Genomic DNA, 6,359 nt, shown 5'->3' with positions numbered 1-6,359 from the left:
AAACCTCTTTAGCTAATTAGTTTTTATTTATGCATCCTCTCGTTATTGTGCAAAGCCCTAGCATAAGAACCCGGGTCATGGTTTGGGACCTAAGCACATGTTTTTCTGAAACAGTGGATCTTACTATATGTAAGGAATTTCCTCAGACGGGGTGGGCATAGACATGACCTTGAATGCTTTTCTGAATTAGAGACCACACACCTATGATTAAGTTTATTTTTAAAAGGAAATAAACAAATGCACACAAATAATTCAATGGATGAGAACTGTTACAGCTCCAAGAGTATTTAATATTTTGTTGCCATTGTAAGGTTATCTAAATTATAAACAATCAACAGGTTGTCCCAAAATCTGTGCGCATCTCTCAATATTTGGTTTTCATTTGATGATTGTTTCTTTTTTTTGAGGAAGATACATTTTCTGAAAGATATAAAAAGGTATCTCAGCTGTAAAAGCATATCTGGTTGTTCAGTTATCTCCAGAGAAAATTTACATCTTCATGGTAAATTCTTCATGAATAGGACAGATCATTTTTGCATTAATATCCCCTTACCCCTTCTCCCTGAAGTCTTACTGGCTCCCCACTATTTAGTGCAGGTAAAAAAATAAGTTCCTGCATCTAAAAGTGACAAAGATATCAAGCTCTATCATACAAGTTAAACTAATATAATTCATTTATTTTTTGCATTAAAACTTGAACTATGTACTATTAGTAATGGGAAAACTTTCAAATTCATTCTCTTACAGAAGATAGCAGGTAAGCATATCACTCTCGCTTGACAGGAAGAAAGAATTATAAGAAGCAGTTTGGCTTGAAGACCGATAGTAGGAAAGGGATGATCTTGGCAAGGGTTTCATGTTTCTTTTGATGCTGGTAGGCTAATATTAGTGAGCATGTGTTGGTCAAAATATCTTTGCTAGTCTGCATTTCTGCTGATCTTAATTTGTACACATAATCTTTCTGCCAGGTGTCATCAGTAGCAAAGACCACAATTAATTAATGAGAGTTCACTGATAAAGACTAAGAAACATTGACAGCTTCCCTGCATGCTTTCAACAAAAACACCTTCCCACCTCCCGATATTGAGTTGCTGCATTATGCTTTTTCAGAGGATAGGTGGACAAAACGTCACACCAGTATCTTGAAATCTGAGAAACTTAGACCTCAAGAAAACATTCATTCCTACGCTGTGCACTGAAGCAACATCATATCTCTGCATGAATGATAAAGCACACTGTCTCATGGTAACTTGGCAGTAGTGACCATTCCCCCAGCTGCTAATTCAGACTGTGTCTTTACTCCCATCGCTTCTCCTCCTCCCTCCCCCTGCCTGACCTAGCTGTCTGTGGTAAGATGGTTGGGAAACCCATGGACAATGTGGGCTGCTCTGCAAGTCTATGTGGAGGGTCTGTTTTTGTCTTGCCTGTGACTCACCTCTTCTAGCCTGTAGGGATTTTAGGTTCCCAGCAGAATTCATTCAGCTTTGTTACCATCCTCCATATATTCAGTAACTAGTTATTTGAGGAATCTCCTTGCAGCATAAGAAATAGAATATAAGAAATAGAGTCAGCAGTCTGCATGATCTTGGGCAGAAACTTTGATAACAGAGTCTGACTTCTAGCCCTCAGGGAAATAATCCATTTACCTGATATGAATTTGTGTTTCATTTTGGTGACTTTCCATGCATAAGCAGAACATCTCTGGATAATCAGCTCTTGTACACAAGTTATTCCTTCCCTTAGTAGCCAAGAAATGGGAGCAGAGGAAGCCTTTTATCCAAACTGCCAGGGAAAGAACATACCAAATCAGGGCGTGTGGAGACACTTCGGTACTTCTCTATATTTGGCTCTAAATATTTGGGATCTGTGCAAGAGACATACAGGATACTTAGAAAGGTGACTATTTATTTGAACCCACTGATATGGTCCTGAAAAATAACTCCCTAGGCCTACTGAAGAGCTTGCAGGACATGAAGACACTTCTGTGCACAGAGCACAAGGAATATTAATTCTATCCATAACTTTTACCCTAACCCCAGCTCAGACCTTTACTGTTTCCTGTATAGTGCCTGCACAGAAGCTACCTTAGTATACATCTCTCGTCTGGGCGTATAAATACAGATGCAGGCGGAACTTTACCCAGGGCACAGTCAGGTATAGTGAAGCGAAATACAGGAAACTAAAAACAGAGTTTGAGAAAATTCAATTATGTTTACTTCTTGTATGTACAAGTTAGCTTACCTGCTTTTATTTTTTTCCTGTTGTCATCCTGTTTCTTTCCAATGCAGTCCTCAAGTCTCACTTCATAATTTTTGTTCTTTGCAGTCTGTTTCCAAGAATGAAATAGTAGTTTTGTAAGACAGATGTAATGGTAAAATATGGAACTCGGTAAAACAGGCTGTCAGTGAGTGACTTCTTAGAAATGCCAGGGACAAAAGTATCTAGGAAATATACATACTCACATAGTAAACATGATGTGGAAATTGAATGAAATTAGCAACTGAAAAGGAAAATCAAAATCATTATTTTAATTTTTTTGGTTCAAGGGTTTAGGGTTTTTTTATGGAATTGTGGATTTTACCATAACATGGGGAGTTTTCTTGAAGAGTTACAGCTTTCTAACTTCAAATATTTTCAGGATTTAAATTTTCAGTGCTTCAGCGCTCCCTTCCCAAATGTTTAAAAGAAAACTAAAGGAGAGGAGAAGAAAATGAATGCTATTAATTAAAAAAAGAGAGAAAAAATGCCAGTAGGTTCAAGAACATGTCCTAAGGAGAGAGAGTAAAGTGGCACTATACCACTGTGTGCTTGGGTAGCACATTACAACAGTGGCTCCCTACAGAGCACAGAGAAATTTTAGGCATTGATGCTAACAGATAGGGAGCCTCGGTTTGCATGAGGCTGTGCTAGTGACAGCTGTTATCCAGGTATTTTGACTGCCCAGCATATCTTACCATGCATGGTGCTCTGCCTCTGGCAACTAGTTCACTTCCCTCTGTGCAGCCCAGCCTTTCTGGAGTCATAAATAACTCCAGTACATTACTAAATCAGTAAAGTATATGACATAATGTGTGTGGCAATGTAGACTGGCACGGATATGTAACCTGGCTTGAAAACAACATAAAGAAATAAAGGCAAAATAGCAGAAAAAGAAAAAATAGCTTCTTACTCTTAAATCTAATTCTATCCATCTTTGACAAACACATCCATTTATGTTTCTATTGCAGTATCTCTTTCAACTTGCTGCTCCAAGTAAATATCTTAACACTATATATAGAAAATTGGCCTAAAACGGATCCAGAAGAAGTTCCTCTCTTTTCCAACTTCACTGCAGTATTTTTCCTCACATATCTCTTTCACCAAAGATATTCTTGTTTCTAAATGTCTGAGTTCACTGACTGTAATTCAAATATCCCCAATCCTCATTAATTTGCAGTTAGGAAATTAGGCCAGATCTGTGTTCCTACTAATGTAAAAAATTTGCCTTCAGAAAAATCAAAAGAATTTTAATGACATTTCTTTACGTAAATAAAACAGTCATGCAGTTCTTTTTTCCTGTTCTATTTTCATTGTGCTGGTTAAGGAGTGGGAATATACCCTTATAATTGAGCATGCTTTATATAATATGTTAATTCATAAGCAGTGGCTCATCATCAGTAATGTGAACTTTGAGAACTCTGCAAAGAGTGCAATGAGGACAAGGTTTTTTTGCAGGCTTCCAGTGCACTCCAAAAAAGAGTGGTGTTTCACATGTGCTTGAAGACATGCTCTACTATTTCAGCCACACGAGGCTGGCTTTCTTGCCTTTGCAGACAGGAATAGTTGTAGTTATAACGGTCTTATTGAATTCACTTAATTTACAGTTCTAAGACTTATCTATAGTTGGTCATAATGTTTTTATTTACTCTCTTTTTCTTGTACACATGGAGAAGAAGAAAAAAAACATCTAATTTCCAAGGAAAACTACACTAAATCCAAGCTGAACCTAGGAAGGAAGGACAGTTATTTGACCAGGACTCAGAAATTAAAGTTCAGTTCTCAGTAGGCTACAGAACTACTGAGTGGCTTGAAGCCTCAATTCTACATTTGTTAAAAGAGTGTGGGTGTCATTGGTTCTTTTCTCATACTCCCTTCCTCCCTGGGGGCCGTGATGGTAATTGAGATAGGTCATAAATTTTCCGAAGAAACACTTCTCTGGAGAAACAGTTCCATTCATGAATGTCAGTATTTAGCAGAAGTAAATCACTTTCAATCAATTTCCACAAAAAAACACAGGATTATAGAAACTTGTCTGCCTTGTGGGCTGCTAGTGACACAGGCCTCTGAAGAACCATTGCAGTGAGTGAGACCTTGCCATCTGACTATTTAGGATTAGGGACCTAGGGCTTCCTGGCTCCCTCCCATGAAGCTGGTGGTCAGAGCTGTGTCTGGTTCCTTCTCCATGATGTGACTGGAGGGATGTCATGGCTCAAACAGTTCTTTGGGACTAGGCATATCTTGGGAAGATACTAGAGTGAGAGTCAGTGGTGGGGTATCTTAGAAATGGGAAACTTGCTTATTTGATTTTGTTTTGGGGTAAACAAGTGGACATGCTTTCTGGAATGAAAGATTCTGGGAATTTTTTGCATAAGAAGGTTAAAAATTCTAGGTTTTGGTCTAGATTTTATACCCACCCACTCACCCACTTTTTTTCTGGAAAGGCCACAATCAGTGTTGCTCATTATATTATATGTTTATATATATATTTATTTATTTTTTATATATAAAAATATCAATATACATTATATAATATATATGTTATATAATAATGTGTTCCTTTCCTGGCTTACATATACATCTGGGCTGAGGTTCAGTTCAAGATTAAGTCTCCAAAATTTAGGCATCCACATATAGGAGTCTTCAGCTGTGCTGGGATCCTAAACTGCTGCTGTATTCCAGGGATACCTATGGCAACACTGAGTTACAGAATCATATATGCAGTGTTATTTTCAGATCCTATAATATATCTAAGACATTTGTACAGAATTTACAGAGAAGACCAAAGACACATAGGAGCCTATGCTCTTCTGAAATGGCAGCTGGAGGCTGGCAGATATGCAAGAATGTGTAAAATGGAAACCAGTGTTTAGGCACCTGAACTCTGCCCCTAGTCATGAAAGTCAAAGGGGCATACAGAGCAGCACAGCTCACCCTGAGCTAGGCACCTGGCAGCTTCCAGTTGCATTGCTCTCTAAGCTCTAGTGATCATGGACTAGATATGCATTGACTGTGATGGGAGTTTAGACACCTAGACACATGTAGACATCGTCTTGTGGAAACTTTGACTGATGTGTCTTAATTCTGAATTAGCTCAGCCCTTGTTTATGTGCTAAAGTCAGTTAATGTCTCTGCTCCGTTTTCCTTATCTATAAATGAAGACAACACGGATGACTGAAAAGCAATGTTGCAGTCTAGTTGGACTAATATTTGAACTTCTTTCAGTGGTGAATAATTTGGGTGAAACTCAGATGTGCTCCTCTGCAAATACAGTCTTCATTGAAGGATTTCCCCTCAGTCTCCTATCCTATAAATTACTGTCTCAGCTGATGAGGAAAGGACAAGATCTGCTTTTTGAGAACTATGCATACTGCCTTCCTCATACTGCCTTCCTCTCCTCTTCAGAGAATGGCTCTTTGCAGAAGGATTTTAAAGTTAGCTAAGCAGATTTTTTTCTATGTAGTTTTTAAGTATCTTTACTACTGTAATGGGATTTTTTTTCTACTCAAACACAGTAATACTTCAACTTTCCCTCCTCAGTTTTGTTTTAAACTGCTCATCATGTTTTTTCTTTTTAACTACCATCATAATAATGATTCTCATCTTCACAAACATTAGCCTTCCCTAGATGCTTATCAATATAACAGGTAAAATTTATGTTGGCATGAGTTATCCTGAAAGAAATAGCTTAAGGTGTTCACCAAGAAAGAAAAACATCATAATGCCTTGTTGCCTGTGTTGATATCTTGCTAGGAAATTAATATACCACAGTTGAGGTAATTACAGCATCTGTGTGTGATCTATCAAGACTCAGTGATTACAAAAAGTGGCTGGCTGGAAAATTCCCCATCTTCTTATCCTCCTCCAATTTGATTCCTAATAGAAATCTAAATAATTTACACAACTGAAAATTACTCTTTCTTAGCTTTCTTTTCAGTAAAGTACAATGTCAAGTTAGATGATTGGTACTCATCCCTCTGGATTAATCAAATTGCAGTGATCTCCAGGATGCTAGGATTTCATTTTCTTTGACTGGTGGATTCCAAATGTCAAGAGATTAATCACTGCAGATTATGCACTTGCAAACAAAGTAGAACAGGATG

General features: G+C 37.8%; 1 long non-coding RNA gene across 1 annotated transcript; it reads right to left on the bottom strand.

Moving 5' to 3' along the window:
- Positions 1 to 270: 270 nt before the first annotated feature.
- On the bottom strand, positions 271 to 1,780 carry LOC135328034 (uncharacterized). The gene is made up of 3 exons (XR_010388760.1): positions 1,647 to 1,780; positions 1,436 to 1,532; positions 271 to 420 (listed from the first exon to the last, which is right to left on the bottom strand). It is a non-coding gene; the product is annotated as an uncharacterized LOC135328034 (long non-coding RNA).
- Between the last annotated feature and the right edge of the window lie 4,579 nt (positions 1,781 to 6,359).

This window comes from Dromaius novaehollandiae, chromosome 3, assembly GCF_036370855.1.
Source record: "Dromaius novaehollandiae isolate bDroNov1 chromosome 3, bDroNov1.hap1, whole genome shotgun sequence".
Taxonomy (NCBI): Eukaryota; Metazoa; Chordata; class Aves; order Casuariiformes; family Dromaiidae; genus Dromaius; species Dromaius novaehollandiae.
This window is presented reverse-complemented; position numbering and strand designations above follow the sequence as displayed.